General features: G+C 47.7%; 1 long non-coding RNA gene across 1 annotated transcript in view; it reads left to right on the forward strand.

Moving 5' to 3' along the window:
• The window catches only part of LOC118926092 (uncharacterized), a 54,332-nt gene extending 34,935 nt beyond the window's left edge, over positions 1–19,397 (forward strand). Inside the window, exon 3 of the long non-coding RNA XR_005030327.2 lies at positions 17,535–19,397. This is a non-coding gene — a long non-coding RNA (uncharacterized LOC118926092). The remainder of the gene's footprint in view (positions 1–17,534) is intronic.
• The last annotated feature ends 320 nt before the right edge of the window (positions 19,398–19,717 follow it).

Below are 19,717 nucleotides of genomic sequence, written 5' to 3' on the forward strand. Positions count from 1 at the left end.
TAATTAAAAAATAATGTATAGACCTCCTGTGCTAAAAAATGCTACCTGTCACCTGAGCTTTCAGTGAGTCATCATCTTTTTGCTGGTGGGTCTTGCATCCATGTTGATGGCTGCTGACCAGTCAAGGTGGTGGCTGCAGCCATTTCTTACAATAAGACAACATTAAAGTTTACTGTATCCATCAGCTCTTCCCTCCACAAATGATTTCACGTGCTGCTGTGTGATAGCATTTTCCCCACAGTGGGGCTTTTTTCAACATGAGGGTCAGTCCTCTCAAACCTACCACTGCTGTATCAACTAAGTCAGTATAATATTCTAAATCCTTTGTTGTCATTTTAACAGTCTTCACAACATCTTCACCAGGAGTGGATTCCACTTCAAGAAACCACTTTTTTGGCTAATCCATAAATAGTAACACCTCATTCATTCAAGTTTTATCCTGAGATAGAAGCAGTGCAGTCACATCTTCAGGCTCCACTTGTAATTTTAGTTTTCATGCTTTTCCCACCATGTCTGCAGTTACTTTCTCCACTGAGGTCTCAAAGTCATCCAGGAAGGTTGGAATCAATATCTTCCAGACTCCTGCGAATGTATGTTTTGACCTCTTCCCATGAATCATGAATGTTCTTATGACTTCTAGGATGGTGAATGCTTTCCAGAAGATATTCAACTGACTTTGCCCAGATCCATCAGAGGAACCACTATCTATGGACTTGTAAAATGTATTTCTTGAATAGTAAGACTTAGAAGTTGAAATGACTCCTTGATCCATGGGCTGCAGAACAGATGTTGTGTTAGCAGGCATGAAAACAATGTTAATCTCATTGTCCATCTCCATCAGAGCTCTTGGGTGACCATGTGCATTGTCAGTGAGTAGTAATATATTTTCTGAGCAGATCTCAACAGTGGGCTTAAAATATTCAGTAAATGACTTTGTAAACAGTTTTGCTGTCAGCCAGACTTCATTGCTCCATTTCTAGAGCACAGGCATAATAGATTTAATATAATTCTGAAGGGCCCTAGAATTTTTGGTATGGTCAGTTTTGGGAAGTTGGTTTCAACTTCAATCATCCTGTCCTTTGGAATTTTGAAGCTAGGCATTGACTTCTCCTCTCAAGCTATGAAAGTCCTAAATGGCATCTTTTTCCAGTGGAAGGCTATTTCACCTAATTGAAAATCTGTTTACCCACCTTCATTAATTATCTTATCTAGATCTCCTAGATAACTTGCTGCAGTTTCTCCATAGGTGCTGCTGCCTTACCTTGTATTTTGTTGTTATGGAGATGGCCTCTTTCCTTACATTTTATGAACCAACCTCTGCAAGCTTCAAACTTTTCTTCTGCAACTTTCTCACCTCTCTCAGCCCTCACAGACTTAAACAGAGTTAGAGCCTTGCTCTGTGTTAGACTTTGGCTTAAGGGGATATTGTAGTTGGTTTGATCTTCTATCCAGACTACTCAAACTCATCCATATCAGCAATCAGACTGTTTAACTTTCTTATAACCTACATGTTCACTGGAGGAGCACTTGTAATTTCCTTCAAGAACTATCCATTGCTTTCACAGCTTGGCGGTTTAGCACAGGAGGTCTAGCTTTTGGCCTTTCTCAGCTTTCAACATGCCTTCCTCACTCAGCTTAATCATGTCTAGCTTTTGACTTAAAGTGGGAGACATACAACTCTTCCTTTTATTGAACACTTAAAGGTAGGGTTATTCATTGTTCTAATTTCAATATTGTTGAGTTTCAGGGAATAAGGAGGCCCAAGGAGAGGGGAAGAGATGGGGAATGGCTGGTCAGTGGGGCAGTCAGAATACACACAGCCTTTATTGATTAAGTTCACCATCTTATACAGGAGCAGTTCGTGGTGCCCCAAAACAATTACAATAGTCAAATCCAAAATCACTGATCACAGATCATACAAACATAATAATAATGAACAAGTTTGAAATATTGCAAAAATTATCAAAATGTGACACAGAGACACAAAATGAGGAACTGCTGTAGAAACAATAGACTTGGGTGACTCAGGGTTGCCACAAACCTTCCATTTGTAAAAAATACACTCTCTATAAAGCAGAATAAAACAAAGCACAATGAAAGAAAGTATGCCTGTATGTTAGACGTTGTCTCAGTCAGTTTGGGCTGCTATACACAAAATATCATAGACTGGGTAGCTTAATAGCAGCTACTTATTTCTCACCCTTCTGGAGGCTAGAAGTCCAAGCCCAAGGCACCAGCCGGTCCAGTGTGTGGGGAGGGCTCACCTCCCGGCTTGTGGACAGCCACCTTCCCGCTGGGCCCTCACATAGCCAAGGAGTGGTTAGTCTCTGGTCTCTTCTCCTTCTTCTAAGGACCCTACTCACAGCGTGGGAGCTCCACTCACATGACCTCAGCTTTCCCTAATCACCTCCCAAAGCCCCCAGCTCCTAACACCATCCCTTTGGGGTTAGAATTTCAACATATAAATTTGGTGGGGGGTGGGGGTGGACACAAACAAGCAGCCCAAGCTTGGTAGATGATTTTTCTCTTTATTTCTCTTTTTTGACCTCTTCTTTAAGCATGAAAGCAGAGTCTGTATTATTCTGTATGTCCAGCATATTTTTGGATGTTTTGTAGAGGTTTAAAAGGTAGAAATGATCATTGTGGGGCCTCCCAGCAAAGGATACATTTCTGCCCATATTTCTTTAAACAGCTTTATTAAGGGGTAATCAACACACAGTTAAGTGTACATATTGAAAGGGTAAAGTCTGATGTGCTGATCTATGTGAACCCCAGTGAAATCATCACAACCAAAACAGCGAGCACACCCGTTACCCTAGGAGTCTCCCAAGTTCCTTAATCATCTGTGCTTCCCCTTGGCCTTGCCCTCCAACCCCCAGACGACCCCTGATCTACTTTCTCTATGGTTTAGTTTACATTTTTTAGAATTGTAAGTAAAGGCAATCACAGTATATTCTCTTTTTTGCCTGTCCACCCCTATTTTTGAAGAATGGTAAGCAGTCATCATTGAATAGGGGAGGAGTCCTGGTCTTGGAGCCAAGGGACCAGGCCCTTGTCCTGAGCGGGCAGCATTGTGTTGTGTGACCCTGAACAGGCCAAGTAACCCTCTGTGTCTCAGTCCCTCATCAGTAAGATCAGTAAGAATAATAGTGTCTGTACTGTGTCTCAAATTCATTTATGGTGGAAACAATGCATAAGGTGTACTACTGAAAGACATGTAATGTACCCATGTGTAAGTAGCTAGATGTTATTTGGCAATATTGATTTGAGGGGTTTATTTTTCCCTACCTAAAATATCTTCTTTCCCTTCATCCCTTCAAGCAAATAACTGACTCTGTACCTTTCTTTTGTCAGGGAAGTGTACAGAATGGGAAAAGAAAAGTAGCCTGCAGATCTTCCTGGTATTGGATTTCTCAGACCCTAAGCCTTGAGAAGGGCTAAGGTTTACAGAGAAGAAGAAAGGGTTTATGAGTTTGTAATGATCGTGTCCTAGGGCAGGAGTGGAGAGGGTAGGTTCTCAAACAGTCCTTCCACTTCAGCATCCCCCCAGACCTGCTGGTTCCTTTAGATCTGAGGGTTTCTGGGATCCTGCAGGCAGATGAACTTGCCCCTTGTCAGTCAACCAGCCCCCCTTCAGCCCTACCCCCCTGGGTTCCAGATGGACTTCCATCCTCTCTGGGAGGCCGTTGCAACTCCTCCATCTGCTTTCTGTCTCCACATACTGTTATGGGTCATAGATGGTTTTTCTGTCTCCACGTACTGTTATGGTTCACAGATGGTATCTACTTTCATTGAGCTAAAGTTTATCTACTCCCCTCATTTGTGAATTGTTCTTAGGAGAGGAAGGGTATAGGGAGGCCTTTATGTAGCCTTCTTAAAATTGGAAACTAGTGATTTCCTTGCCTAACATTATTTTTTAATGAGGTATCATTTACATACAGCAACACACAGGTCTTAACTATTTTACTTCAAGGAGTTTTGACAAATGCATTCAGCCATGTAACCACATCACTGTTAAGATCTAGAGCATCGTCATTACCCCAGATAGCTCATTCATGTCCCTTCCCAGTTTCCTGCTACCATCCCACCCCACCCCATCCCCAACCAGGCTCTTACTTTTCTGCTTTTTGTTTGTTTGTTTGTTTTTACCACATATTAGTTTGCCACATGTGGAACTGCCCATAAATGGAATCATACAGAATGTAATGTTTTGTGTCTGGCTTCTTTCATTCAACATGTGTTTGAAATTCACCCATGCTGTTACACTTATCAGTAGCACATTCCTAGTATTTTCCATGATATAAATACATCACGATTTACTTATCTATTGTCCTGCTTATTTGGGTTGTTTCAAGTTTTTGCCTATTACGAACACAGCTGATATGAACACCTGTGTACATGTCTCTTTTGTGGATATGTGTTTTATGACCCATGAGTAGACTAGATGTCTCTGTCTCTCCCTCCATCAAAGCAGCCCCCTCTTTACTTTATGCATTAAGGTTTTCAACTAAAATGTTAACAGAAATATTTCTACTTTTTTTTTTGGCCACTCTACTGAACTATTAAGTCCTTGAATGCAGGAACATGCTTGTATTTTTCTCCTTTATACCCTCAGCTATGCACAGTCCCTGGGCATATGGTGAACACTTAATAAGACATTGTAATTGAAATAAATCTAGCCAAATTTGGACTGGGAAGAGGGGTTCTATTCAGTTTAGCCAAATCTTACATAAGACGTATTCCTGGGCTTCCAATCTGGGTCAGGCTCCTTTGAGGGGAGAAAGGCCCCCAGTGGGAGCAAGATCAGAGACCTCAGCCTGCTGCAGCTCCATGGGAAGCAGTGCCAATAGCGTTGCCTTACACTTATGTAAGCTTTCACTATTTATAAAACACTTTCATATACCTCATCTCAAAAGAAATGCACCTAAATGTAAAAAGGCCTCTCCCTACTCACAAAGACAAGCAAATACCAGAGCTGCAAATGTATGGAAGGGTGGAAGGAGTAGGGAGGCTAGCCACATTTTCAAATAGGTCAGAATTCTGCCCCTTTGGGGTCATGACAAGGGCTGCCGAGGGGTCCTTTTTAAGCCCCCCTCCTTCCACATTTCTACAGATGCTCAAAATCTCACCAAGCTTACCCCTTCAGACAGAGGCCTTTATCCCCGTTAAATGCAAATGGTCCTGGGATGATAGGCAAGCATTAGTCACCGTCCAGTTTCCATGGGGTGTAGCAGGATTGGCTGTGCAAAAAGGTCAGTAATGGCAGGAGATGTTTCCAGACAAGAAGCTAGGGGCCTCCAGGGCCTCCCTCCCAAGTCTCATGACTGTGCTGTGGTCAACCTCTGCAGACACCACCCCCGCCTCTGAGTTAGACACGCAGGTGTGACTGAAGATGCACGATGCCCTCACTTCCTGTCTGGGCACCACCTCCACCCTGATGCCTAGTTTCTACCCCCACATTTTCACTATTTATCTCGGGGTAACCCCATCTGATCTAAGAAACTGTTCCAAGTGTGTTTCACACCTAGAAAATGAGTGTTTGGGAACATTCCAGTGGTTAGATACTGTGAATATTTTTTTTCAATATATGAAAAACTTAGCTCTATGGGTGACACATAGTGGGCATTCATCTCCGTTCTGGAAACAAGCAGCAAGAGTTCACCCCAGTCTTCCGGTCTGTCTCACACACCTGACCTCATCATGCTGCTGGACTAGGCTAAGTCACTTTTTGAGGAAAAGGGAGATAACTTTTTTGGGCCAGGTCTGTTTGTAAAAGGTCGATGGGTTGTAAAATCACCAGCACCCCAAACCTTCCTCTCAACTTCCATCCCCATTAGAGTTCTCCAGAATTGCTTTCCAGTGACTGCTTTTCCCTTCCAGGACTTGTCTGGTTGTCTGTTTGCCTTGGGTCTTTCTGACACAGAAGTTGAGAAAAGAGGGACTGTGCCTGTGGTTTGCTGTGTCTTTCCCAAGCATCCTGCTCCAGTAGATGTGGGGCTCAGGAAGCAAGGAGGAGAATCGGGGTGCTCCTTCCAACCCCATGACAAACATCACCCATCTGTCCCACCAATATATCAGCACTGAAACTCAAAAGGATGCTTTCTTACCAAGTCTGTTTTAAGCCATTTTTCACTCTAGCCTGAGTGTGTCAATACCCCAGCTAGAAACTAGAACTCTGGAGAGGATATGAGATTCAGATTGAGCAAATAGTTTCGAATGTGTTCTATGTGTCTGACAGGCATTGTATTGGTTTGTTCTGTGTGTGTGTGTGTGTTTAATTTACATTCAATTTGCATTGTATAGATGAGGAAAGCAGGGCTCCTTGAGGCTTGCCCACCTACAGCCAGTGAATGAAGGGTCAGGATTCTAGCCTAGGTTTTATAGCTGCAAGTCCAAGCCCAGAGTTCATTCCATTAGGCCACAGATGCTACTCCAGGAGCAACCCCAGGCCCCTCCTCCAGCATCCTTCTAGAATTTTACCAATCACATCAGTGTCTCTCCTCTCTGAGCACCACCAGCCATGTGCCCCTTTCACCTGCAGAAGCTTCCCAGGTTTAGGAGTTGGGTCTTGTCCTTTTCATCCACTGATAGACTGCAGGGCATGTAGGAAAGCAACAGGTCCCTGGGGGACTTGACCATGGCAAAGCCTTCTCCTATATATTGCCCCCATAACTTAAGAGACAGAGGATAGAGAAGCTTTATGTGCTCTCTGAGGAGTGACAGGAGAGCAGAGGAAAGAAGCAGAAGGAAATCAGTGAGTGATTTAGGATTCTGCCCTAAAGAATCACAGCTCTAAGTATCCTGATTTATGGGGAACAAGATAATGTCCATGGTTGGCTGGACAACCTGAGAGATTAACTTAATTTTTCTGAATACCTACTGAACGCCAGGTAGTACATTAGTAGGTTGTTAAAAACACTATCTCATTTAATACAATCCTGCAATCACATTTTTAATGAACCTCAGTGCACAGAATTGAATCCATCTTTATAATCCTTGATTCACTTCATACTATCCTTATTGATCCATGCTTGGGTCTCAGTTATTTATGTTTCTTGCAATCACTTATTTTAGTGCTATGGTGAACACCTTTGACCTTATATCCTACCCAAGAATTAGAGCCCAGATAACTGACATCTACTCACATGTTCCTTCCCCACCCTCCCCTACCTCCTCTTACCCAAGCCAACCCTGTCCTGTTTATTTCCTTGCTCTTTTTCAGTTTTATTGCATATATGTGGAAACCATAAAATATATTGTATATTTGGGTTATATTTAAATTTTAATAAAGGGACTTGCTTATTTAGCTTAACATTATTTTGCTAAGACTCATCCAGGTGGTTACTGTGTTATCACTGTAGACCATTCACTTTCATAGCAATATAATATTACATTGTGTGAATGTGCCACAATTTATCCATTCTTCTTTTGAGGGCCTTTTGTATGGTGTCTATAGTCTTTTGCTATTGCAAACAGTGCTATGAAGGACACTCTAGTGCATGTTTTCTGTGCCCAGGTGTAGGAATGTTCCTGAGATTTTTATATATAGGAGTGGCAACACTGGGCGCATTTTACAGGTGAGGAAATGGGGGCTCAGAGAGGTTAAGGAAGCTGTTCTAGATCACACAGCTAGTAAGTCACCAGATTCAGGGTTTAAATTCAGAACTGCTAAGAAGAACAGAAGGTGAGGAAAAAGTGGGGGACAGGAAATATAGGAGGCAATCAGAGTAATGAGGAAACTATACATTTTATGGAGTTATTGAGGAAACTTTACATTTTACGGTGTTATCTTGAGTCAAGAGCTTCTGTTTACTGAGTGTCTTGAGCACTTTGTATACCAGTCCCCATGTGCCCAGGCCTGGGCTGAGCCTGGGAAGCTACTGTGAGTGGTTGGGAGAACCTCTAGCCCTGATTCTGAATGAAGAGTCACCTGGTCCTTTAATCCCCAGGGCTGTTTTGTTACGGAAGTGGCAGAACTTTCTGGATTTCGGAAGCAGCCTGTCCCCAGGGACCCCCCCCCACCACTGGATGAGTGCTCCCAGACCCACACACCCTATCAGAGCCTCCCTGCTGTTCCCACTCTGCCTCCTCCCTCCCCACTGCCTCTGGCCCCGCCTGCCCCACCCCCACCTCAGGCTTCACTACAGGGTGAGGCCACCCACAGAGCCATTTAATCATCCCACCTGCTGAGCCAGGCCACAGGGCCACAGGCGCAGGCCACAGGAAGGGGAAACGCTCCCTGCAGCTGCACTCTGGAGTCAGGGAGGGCAGATGGGCATTCAAATAAAAATTCGAATTACCAGGCAAATATGCCCTGGGCAGAGCAGCTGTTCACACCCCAGGCTTACAGGATTCACCGATCTGTGTACATTTAAGTAAGGGCAGGACCTATAAAAGCCTTCCGGGGCGGGGGGTGGGGGGGGGCCTCCAGGCACAGATCCTGTTCCCCTGGACCAAGGCCTCACTCTTGCCCAAGGCGACAGATCTCCCCACCACCCCTCACCTTCACCTTCTAATTGAATTGGAAAAAGGTTTTAAGGGAGACTGGGAGAAGGAATGTGGGTCCCATTTAGAAATACTCTCTCATATTGCAGCCCTTCCAGATAGAGAGCCAGGACACCATCCCAGCAGGAAGGCAGCCCGGGGTGGCCTGGGAGTAGCAAGCAGCTTTCAGATGTTTGCTGTGTATCCTGGAAGTGCCCTGCGCACAGGGTGCCTGCCCAGAAGTGTCAGAAGTGGCCCTTGCTCTTTGAGAGCTCATACTCCAGTTAAGAAGAGAAAGAAAATGAACGACAGATGAAAAGTTCAGTAAATGGCCTGGCTCCCTCGCTGATGCGATGCTCTGGAGAAGTCTCGTTCGGGAAGGCAAAGCGCAGGCGCAGGAGGTGGTAGACCATGGCTAAGAGCTTGGTGCTAGAATCAGACACACACAGTCTGCATCCCCTCCTGCTGTTCTCCCAGGGAAACGGCCAGTATCCCTTCAGAGCCTCATGTCCCTTTCTGTAAGGTGGGATAATGCCTGCTTCATCGGGCTGTGATGAGGATTAAACAAGGAAACCCTGGTAACTCCTAGTTATAAAATAACTAAGTCCAGGGGATGCGCTATCCAGTCTGATGATGGTAGGTAATAATATTCTAGTGCATATTGGAAAGTTGCTTAAGAGGATAGATCTTAAAAGTTTTCATCATAAGAATAAAAGAACTTTTAACTACTTGTGGTGATGGATCGTGACTAGACTTACTATGGGGATCATTTGACAAATGTTGAATCATTATGTGGTATACGTGAAACAGACAAAATGTTCTGTCAGTTACATCTCAGTCTAAAAAACACACACAGCAGGGATAGCCCTGGCCTGTGATGGTGGGGAAAAAGGAAAGAAAATGTTTGTAAAACATGGACATACAGTAAGCACTTCAAAAATAGCAATCGAGAACTGAGCACCCCCCCCAATCAAGTTCTCTGCTCCAACTCAGTGGTTATAGGATGTGTGACCTCCTCACCTCGAGTCTGTTTCTTTCCTCCCTTTCTCGATTGGTGGTAGATGTGTACACATGGTGTTTTCTTCTACAGCTTTAGAGTATCTCCCTGCTCTTTGACCCTATAAAACCCTTACACACAAGCAAAGGCAGTTGGCTCTGCCCTGGGGCCTGCAGGGTAAGCTGCATGTGTCCTGTGGAAAGCCAAGGACAGTGAGCTGAAGCCCCCAAATCATTCTGCAGTGGCCTCTGTCCAGCCTGCTGCTGGCCTGGCTGGCCGTGGGACAGATGCTTCCTCAGGGACAGGGAAGTGGGACAGGGGCAGGTGCTGCTGAGACAAAAAGGCCAGCTGATGGGAGAGACGGGACAGCTGCCAGCGTGCTGAGGCGGCCCTGTGGGGGGAACCTTAGATGGGGCAAGGCGGGGCACAAGACAGGCGTGGGGGCCACCGCATCCCACTCAGGGCTCACCTCCTGAAGCTAATGGGCCGGGTAGGCGGCGCTGAATGCATCCTTTATTCTAGAGGCCAGTCCCCCTCGCTCCTGCTCAAAGGAAGGCTTAACCCAGGCTGGTGAGCAGGTGGCCGACAGCTGCTCCCTAGACAGAGCAAGATTGTCTCCATGGCCACAGAGCAGGCCCAGATGCCACCTCTCTGCATGAGAATGTTTCCTCCTGGCTAAGTCAAGTCCCTCTGCAGAGCTGCTGGTAAAGGGCCATTTGCCAGTGGGGAGCTGAGGGCCCCGCAGCTCCCCTGGTGCCTATAGGCACTAGCTCCCTTCTTTCCTGGAAGGTCCGTTTACTTAGCAGCTGCCACCCCTGAGTTGGGAAAGCAAACCTGTTTGCCCTCTGGCCCAGGTTCAGGCTTCACTGGGCCTCTCCCCACTTCATCCAGGCCAGGCTGTATTACTTACAGGTAATTGCCCCATATTCATCTCCCCAGGAGTCAACTCCTGGTCTCCCTGTGAGGCAAGGAGAGGAAGTTGGCCCTGACCCAGCATGCTCCTGCCTCTGGGGCTTCTGTGATTCCAGGTGATCATGATGCATAAGGTCCGAAGCCCCCTTCCCAGCTCCTCACCCGCTCCTTGCCTCTCCCTGGGAGATTCTGCCAACCAAGGCCCTATAGAGCTATGCATATAAATCATCTGTGGTTACAACTGACCTGATAAAGCCCTTACTGGAAAACCCTGTTGATTTATTTTTAAAACAAATGATTAAAGCCATTTCCCTTAATAATCCCAGCAAACCTACACACAGGGACTCTGTAGTTAAGGCAGCCTCCGTTGTAATCTACTCCAGAGCCACTTACACACTGCGCCTCCAGTGAGACTGTCTACGCCAGTTATGTTTCCTGTGTTTCTCCAAAGACAAGTCAAAGTATAATACTCGACCCAGCATAAATTAGACCATGGCATGCCAGGTGTGCAGACCAGTTTCCCTGGTTTTGAAAGATGCAAGGATTTTTTTTAACTCTAACAATTCAAAATTCAGTTAATTTGTTTGCATTTTAAGTGTGGCATTGTCTCATTGAAAGCCTGCATAACAGTGTTGTATTAAGCTCATGCAAGAGTGGTCTTAACACCCTGGCCAGGGCAGAGTGCCCTCCTGAATGAAAGGCACCTAGTTTGGTTTCTAGCAACAGAGGCCTGTTTTTCTATAAGTACAGCTTACATTCAACCTATCTCCATAGACTTCCTGCTGCCAACAGCTCCATGACAGGTTCTGACCCCCAGAGAAGAGACCTTGTATTGGGAAGTCTGCAAACCAGGGTCTGGATTTCCAATGCTTTGAGCTACTATTTTTTGAGCACCTACACAGACCAGCGTCTGCCCCAGGTACTTTGCATATATCATCCTTAATGCTCACAGCCACCCTGCCTGGAATTGTGGGTATTATTACCCCACTTTGGCTAATAAGAAAACAGAGGCTAGGAGAGGCTAAATTCCTTCCCCCCGGGGTCACATACACGGACTAAGCAACAGCGTCAGGGTTAAGTCTCAGGCCTGCACATCCAAATCCCCATGTTCCTTCCCCCTGTGTGGCCGGGAGGAGAACCACTGCCCCTTTGGTCACCTGCCAGGCTGGTCTTAGGGCCTGAGCAGATGGGGCTCTCTCTCCCTCCACGGCGAGGGCATGTCCGGAGCCTGCACTCCATGGATGTGCTTGCTCCATAGCAGATGCAGGAGATGGAGCCAAAACTTGTCCCCAGGCTGTGGCTGAGCTTCGACTCTGCCTCCCGCAGAAGAATGATGGCTGCGCTGTGCAGCGGGCGATGGCCACAGACTGATGCAGGGAGAGCACAAAGTGCGGGCAGAAACAAAACAAAGCTTCCTGCTCCTGAACGCGCAGCTAGGGAATAGCTCAGGCCAATAATTGGCTAGTCCAATTTTTAGCAGGTGTGACGACATGTCTTTTAGTCACCATCATATTCCATGGGCCTCCAGCTTCCCCAGGAGCTCAGATTTCTGAGCAAACAAAAGACAGACAACTGAGTCCTGTGCCCTCACCTCTAACTCACCTGCACTGGTGTGTACATGCCTCCTTCTCAGCCTGCGAGCAGTTCAGCTCCCGCGGGCCCTCCCTCCCGGACACCCACGCGCACCACCCCACCCCTGCATTCCCTTCTAGGGCACATCATAGCAGGGGCCAAGAGCACCTGTTGGGACTTACAGAGCCAGGATTCTAAATCCAGATCCTGCCACCTACAGGTAGTGTGACCTCGGGAAGGTACAGGGTTATTAAGTTCCCTGTGCTTGTTTCCTCATCTGTATGTGGGGATGATAACCAGTTACAGTATCTACCTGTTACGGTCTGAATTGTATCTCCCTGAAAATTTGTATGTTGCCAGCCTGACCCCCAGTATCTCAGAATGTGACTGTATTTGGAAATAGGCTCTCAGAGCGGTGTTTAAGTTCAAATGAGGCTGTTTGGGGAAGCCCTAATCCAACCTGACAATTCTCATTCCACGAAGAAGAAGAGACACCAGGGGTGTAGGAAAGACTGTGGGAGGACACAGCAAGAAGGTGGCCCTCTGTAAGCCAAGGAGAAAGGCCTCCAAAAAAATTAATCTTGCCTGCACCTTGACCTTGGACTCCGAGCCTCCAGGAGTGTAAGAAAATACATTTCTGTTGTTTAAGCCCCCAGCTGTGGGGGGCTCCAACAAGCCAATACACCACCACATTGAACTGTTGTGGGGATTCGACTAGATGAAGCATCTAAATGACTTGGCAAAGTTCCTGGCTCTTAAGTGGTTTCTATGGGTATTGCCACTTCTGCATATGCAGCCACTTGTCCTCTGTACCACTCACTTGGTAAGGCCTTGTGTCAACACTGGTGAAGGGTTAAGTTCCTGTAAGAGTCAGGTGAATTCTTTGAGAGCCCAGATTATACATATCTTGCCTCCACCTCCAATATACCCAAGTGCCTAATCTATAAGAGATGCTCAAAAACATTTATAGATACAATATCCTTTCAATAAATACTTAGGGACTAGAACAGGGAACGAGGTGGACGGTCTCTGGCTTTGGGGAGTTTGTGGTTTAGCAGGGAAGGGGGAGACACTGATTCTAAAATATGTGCATAGAGTGTTTCCAGTTGCTTTCAACCAAGAAGCAAGTGGGCTCTGAGTGAAGGTGCTGGCCTGCGTGCTGGTGATCCTGGTGTGAGAGAAGATACCAGCAGCTTACACCGTGGGCTGCGTTATGTCCCGGGTATCAGGCTCAGCTGTCTTCCTTGTTGACTTACATTATGTTGACCAATGGCTGGCTCTATTCTTATTTTGGTTTAACAGATGGGAAAACTGAGGCACACAGGGAAATAACTGTCCTAGGACTATACAACTTGCTAGAGTTAAAAGCTGGGGTTCCAACTGAGAGAGTCTAGTGTCAGAATCCAGGTTAACAGGAAGAACATGAAACCTTGGTCAAAGACACTTTTCTTGGGCTCATGACTTCCTGTTTCCACGGCTGGGCACGCAGCTGTGACATGGCGTGGTGGGCCCAGATCCTCCTCTGTGCTGCAGAACGAGGCATGGATGGGCAGGCAGCACCCACTATAGATCCCCACCCTTCCCTCCAACCTCCAGCTGTGCTCTTTCCCACACGTCCTGGGCAAGGAAAGGCCCCAACTAAGAAATGTATCCACAGGACAGAGTTATATCAGTGTATGCTCTTTTGTTTTCCTCTGACCACGGCTGTCACCTTGTTGGTATAGACAGTAGGAGCAGAAGGGACTTTGCTTGTTTTCTTTCCACATTTCCTGAGTGTTAATGAGATATCCAGCATAGCATTAAGAGTTTTCCATCTGTAAGTGGCTTCTGTCAAGGACTAGGAAATAGATCTCAGACCCAAAGGGATTCAGACCAAGCAAACACTACAGGGAGTGAGTAGAGAACCAATGAGGGGCACTTGAAACTGGTTAACAAGTTAGGGGTGCAGAGCATCTGTGAAGGTGTTTGCAGAGAGCTCTGCTGCACTCTGAGGCCCACCCCACTCACAGTGGGCTGAGTGCCTGCCTCTTGCCTCACCCCCAGGGAGAGCAGGTGCACTGCGTCCCTTGGAGAGCTGAACATGTGCCCCCCAATGCTTGGGAACATGACTCTAGCCTGGAAAATTGAAAACATGAGTAGTGGACTGACTGGGAGCTCTGGCTGCAGAGCAAATGGGCAAAACTTCAGAGGCAAATAAGACCCAACTGCTCCCAATGGGTCACTTGTGGGCCTCTGAGGTCATGAGACTGGCATGGGGCCACCAGAGAAGCTGTTCAAAACGGCATCACTGGGGGGCATGCAGCCGGCAGCAGAGAGACAGTGAAGCACCGGGAGGCAAAGCCACTAACCGGAGGAGGGACAACTGTGCCCAGATAGGGAGAGCTGGGGGGAGGGACTCCCCAGAGGCAGGGTCTCCAAGGAACCTGGAGGGACCCACCAGAGTCTGCCGCAGGCCTGTTCCCAAAGGCACAGGCATCCTGTGTGCTCCTCTCAGTCCTGGAGGGGTCAGAAACCCAGAAGGCAATAGGGGTAGGAGGAGAGTGAGGAGAGGAGCTAAACCACATCCCCTCCCCAGCAGCAGGCCTGCAGGACGCCACTGCTCAGGGCCTGGTCCACAGAGCAGGAATTTGGGGGTCATCATTTGTATTACAAAAGGCTTTTCCATTTAGCCCAGAGCATTCACCTTTGAAGAAACATTAGCTTTCCTTTAAAGACAGACTTTCTATGGTGCATTTTGCTTATTTGGATTATTAATCTTTTATATATCACTATCTTATCACCACATGTGAAAATTGAGTCTGTGCTTGCAGATACTGTACCTCATTCTCCTTCGGCCTCGCCATGAGACCCGATCACCAGAGATACCCAAGGATTTAGTGACTAATGTGCACACTTTTCAGGGGTGCACCGATTATTGTCTAAAGTAAGGCACAGTCATAAGGAAGATCAACCCAGTCCATTTTCAGATTGCTCCAGCTGAGCAAACACACAAACCTTTCCTCTCCCTGCATTTCCAAGCAGTAGGAGGTACTAATAGAAACACCACCTTGTGTCTGTATAGCACTTTACAGTTTCAAAGCCACTCTCATAACACAAAGTCACTCTCCACCCCCACATTCATCCCAAACCATTCTCTTCCCATTTCTACCGCACCAGCCTCTGCCGGAGTGAGGCCACGTGCCCCCAGCACCCCACTTGGGAGTCCATGTGTTAGATGAAGTGTTTCCTCATAAAGAGTCAGCTGGCCAGAAATGTGGGCAGAGAGCGAAGGGGAGCGTATTCAGGTTCTGTTTATTATGTTCTCACAGCCTTGTTTATAGTAAAGGTGAATGACATGATTCCACTTCGCATGGTAATGAGACAGTTCAATAAGCACTCCATCAACCAAGTGGTTTATAGGGCAGATGAGTGATTACAAACCTGTTGCACACGCCACGTGACTCAGCTAATGCTACCGTGGTCGGAGTGCGTGCTGAGCCCAGCCACCTTTTCCACACCTGGCAGAGGGGAGGGAGCAGAAGGGTCAACAGGGAGTAAGAATCAAGAAGGATACAGTTTTTTGAGAGGACTGGACCCCAAACCTGGGAAGGCCATGGCCCCATCCTGGTCTGCCGTCTTGATCCACAGAACCTCGTGGAGTCCCGAGAGGCCCAGGGACGGGAAGACATCTCTGCTCTTGGCTTCTTCCTGCACAGTCTCATGCTAACTAGCACAGTGGCACCGGCTCTCAACATCAGGGGTGACTCTGCCATCTCTCTTGCTTCTAACACGGAGGGATGCAGATTTAAAGAGGGCTGGCACTTGAGCGACTGAAGGACAGCCTTGGATGGAAAATCTTAACTCCTCTGCCTTGCTTGGAAATGGGCACAGACAGGGTCAGGGGAGCCGTGGGCAGGTTCTTTGATGGGAGACCATCCTGCCTCTGAATGGGCCACCTGTCACCTCTCCCACCTGGCTCATGGAGAAGCACACATCACATTGGCTGCTTGTCTTTGCACCCCCCCGCCCAACTCCTTCCTCTTCCACCTTCCCCATTCCCACCCGCCCCCAGCGTTCTGCACAGTGAGTTCATGCCTTTTCCCTTACAGTCCAGGGCACAGAGCATCAGGACCCCCAGCCCTACTGAGGCCATTTCACAGCTTTGGTTTATTCAGAGCAGCAGTTCTGGGGAGAGCACCAGAGAACAGCATCAACTAGGAACTTCCCAGTGCCCCTCCAGCCTGAGACCAAAGAGGGAACCGTGAGGACTTGGAGCAGCAACTGAAACCCTGCTGTGGCCTTAGAAAAGAAAGCCTCAGAGAGCTTGATACTCCCAGGAGGTGACACCCTCCCCTGAAAATTTGGAAGTTCTCCTGCCACCACAATTATTACTATCACCCGCCGTTCATCCACTAGCTGAGTTCCTGCTACCATGTCTCGTGGCCTTGGGGATGGAGGCACAGCCTGACGTGAAATGGCCCAACACAAGAGTGCGTGAAAACGAACAAATGAGGGAGGCAGCGCGGGAGGCAAGCTTGGAGAAAGCACTGAGAACAAGGCTTGGGAGGCATGGCAAACCTCTCTCAGTCAAGGCGCCTTCAGCTCCCCACCCTGGCACACCCCCTGCCCAACAATGCAGGTGGCTGGGGCAGGAACATTTCTCTGCCAGAGGAGCAAGTCAGACTGAGGGGGCACAGAGGCAGTCCCCCGCCCTCTTGGCCCGCACCTCTGAGCCTCACACAGGGGCAGCTGTATCCCTCACGCCTCGGGCCAGTGCTTCCTGACCTCAGCTGTCCGCTGGAATCACCTATGTTGCTTCAAAAATACTGGGTCCCAGTCAAGCTATTCTTGGGTAGGTCCTGGACATTGAGATTTTTTAACCTCCCCAAGTGATTCCAGGGAATAGCCAAGGGTAAGAACCATTCTTAGACCACTGTCTCTGTCTTTTTTCAAAGTACAGTCCACAGGCCACTACACACCTGGGGGGTTTATTAAAAATGCAGCTTTCTGGGTCCCACTCCAGGTCTATTGGGTTGACATCTCCGGTTATGGTACCTGGGGATTAGCCCTGGCACCGGACTTTCCCGGTGATCTCTGGGCATGCTCTAGGTTAATAATGAACAGCTCTCAGAGGACCTTTCCTCAGCCCAGAGGTGCCCAGGCTGTGAGTGGTTGTCATGGATTGTTTTAGTCGCTTGGCACAGCACACCAGGAGGAGGTCTCACACCAGCCTTAAAAACTGTTAACACTCAAATGGGGCCGAAAGGCCACTCAGGAATGGAGAGCAGTCCTAAAAGTCACAGCTCTACCTGGCCTACCGCCCTGGCTTGCCCAGGGTCTTCAAAGGTCCAGGCGCAGAGCAAGCTGCCAGCCCAGAGGGCACCTTGTGGCACAAACCCAGCATGAGAAGCAAAGGAAGACGTCAAATAGAAAAAGTGGTACCTGTGGTTGCCTACCTAACGGGGTAGACGAGGGCTTGTGGAAGAGAAAATGGGAGAGGGGACAGGATCGGGAGGCATGGACGGTCAGGGATGAGGTATGCTTGGATATTGCTTAGATGTTGTAAACATTTCTCTTTGTTTCATCACAGACCACAATCTGGGTTGGCATGCCCCAAGTGCCTGAAAGTAGACATCCGAGCAGAGAGCTGTATGCCTTTTGTGGGAAGCAGGACACACGAAGGCTGGGAGGAGAGCTCCACCTAATAGGAAGACCATCTCTGTGGTGCACTAGTCCAGTGCTCACAATGGCGTCACACACACACACACACACACACACACACACTCCACAGGAGTACCATAAATATAGCCATCGTATTCCTGTACACACAGACACACGCCCACACACCCTCACTGAGCAGCAAAATTCTGGATACCCAGGCTTGGTCCTTCACACCTCCCTGTTGTGGGAGGACATCCCAGGGCCATGGCACCGCCACCTGCAGCCTTCATTCCACCAATAGTTGGCAAGACCTCCATACCCCATGTGAGGCCACCACACAATACACTTGTTCAGACTTTTCTCCTGGGAAGAGTGGAAGTGGTTAAAAAAAAAAAAGGCCCCTCTTAGAAGGTTTCCTTTTTGCAGGACTCTGTGCCATTCCAGTTTACATGCACCTCATATCTGACAGTAGAGTTGGCAGCAAATGTACATTTCATATGTAAACAATGTTTAAAATACCCTGTTTGAGAATTTGATCGTTCAATTAATTCTGGCAGCTTGAGCTAAGATTTTTTTTTTTTTTTTAACCATTAAGGGTAGGGGAATACTACCTGATCTAACTGGGAACACCCACTTGAGGCTTTAGAGTTCTTGAGCAGGAAATTCCACAGGTCTCTTCGGTGTGAGGGCCAGGTGGCGTGTGTGCTCGCTCTCCTTATAGTGCACAGGGGCACACCAACCCTCACCCACAGAGGCAGTGTGTCTCGGGAGGGCAGTGGACCCTCACGGCAGAGGGACTCAAGAGCCGTTTTGGCCTGGCCTAGCTGTAGCCAAGGAAAGAAGAGGTCCAGGAAGTTATGGCAGGAATGCAAACACTGGGGCCCCCCACAGAGCTAGAAAGGCCCATCACTCCACAAAGGGAGAATGCTTCAGCCCACGTCTCAGTCACCTGCACTCCAGAGCTTATGCCTAATCGTGAGTTGTTTCATTTAGTCAAGCTGATCACTTTGGAGACCTGCAATGAATCCAAATCCATCAGCTGGGAATGATCCCAACAGTACTGCCACCACATTCTCTGGGACTTGGTCCACCTGGAGACCAGCCTCTTCTGGACTCCTCGTCCACTTTCTGGTCTCTCTGCTGAGGATTCATTTCCTTGGCACTATAATCTTGTGCTGAAGTCCAGCTTTTTCCTAGGCAGCTAGATTGCATTGCATTCATCCTCCGGGAAGAGTTTCCTGGCCCATTTCCAAAAGCAGCCTCAGGGTATCATGAAAGTATTTTAAGAAGATTCTCCACAACCAGTTGTTCACAGTGATCTTAGCATCACCTCCTGTTCCATGTTCAATTCCAAAAGGTCAGAGATCAAGAAGGAAGTTGCTGAATAGCGAAGGTGGTCCTCATAAGAGGAACCTTTCTAAGAAGGCATGCTCCCAAGAAGCAAGCTGGAAAGAGAGTCACAGCCCAGTTCCCATTCTCCCCCATCATAATTACATGACCTGCATGGAAGAGGGGATGGGGAGAGTTGGGGAAAGTATTAGGCACCATGAGAGCTGTCCATGCTATGAGAATTCACCTCCCTTTGCCAAGATGTCTGTCATTCTAAGGTATCAGTGATGAATGATGCCACAAGGCGGCAAGGGCAGAGACTACATTAAGCAACAGAAAGATTACATGGTGCCCCATTGCACAAAAGTCTACTGGTGCTCCATTCCCTGGTCATCCGACTTCTAGAAAACTTCTTGGTAGAACTGAGGAAGATTTGCAAGCTCTCTCTGAAAAGCAGCTCCATATCAGAAGTCATGAAGGGTATCTCCCAAGACCCTTTCTGGAATTTCAAGGGTAGGGAAGTTTTGTGAATTTCATAGGCTAAGATGGGCAGTGATCACAGCTTTTCACACTGGTCAAATGGAAATGGAAAAAACAGCCAACTCCATAGCATTTGCCCCTTTTCCCAGAGGCCACCTGTCAATGTCAGTGCTAGAAACCTGGGATTCCACAGAGCCCTCTCTCCTAAACTGCAAAGTCCCGGCACCCAGACTGGCCATTACACTGTGAGAGCAAATCACAAATGTGAGCCAGAGTCTTCCAGATATTCCTCACAGGGGCGTA

Source organism: Manis pentadactyla, chromosome 9 (genome assembly GCF_030020395.1).
Source record: "Manis pentadactyla isolate mManPen7 chromosome 9, mManPen7.hap1, whole genome shotgun sequence".
In the NCBI taxonomy this organism is placed as follows: Eukaryota; Metazoa; Chordata; class Mammalia; order Pholidota; family Manidae; genus Manis; species Manis pentadactyla.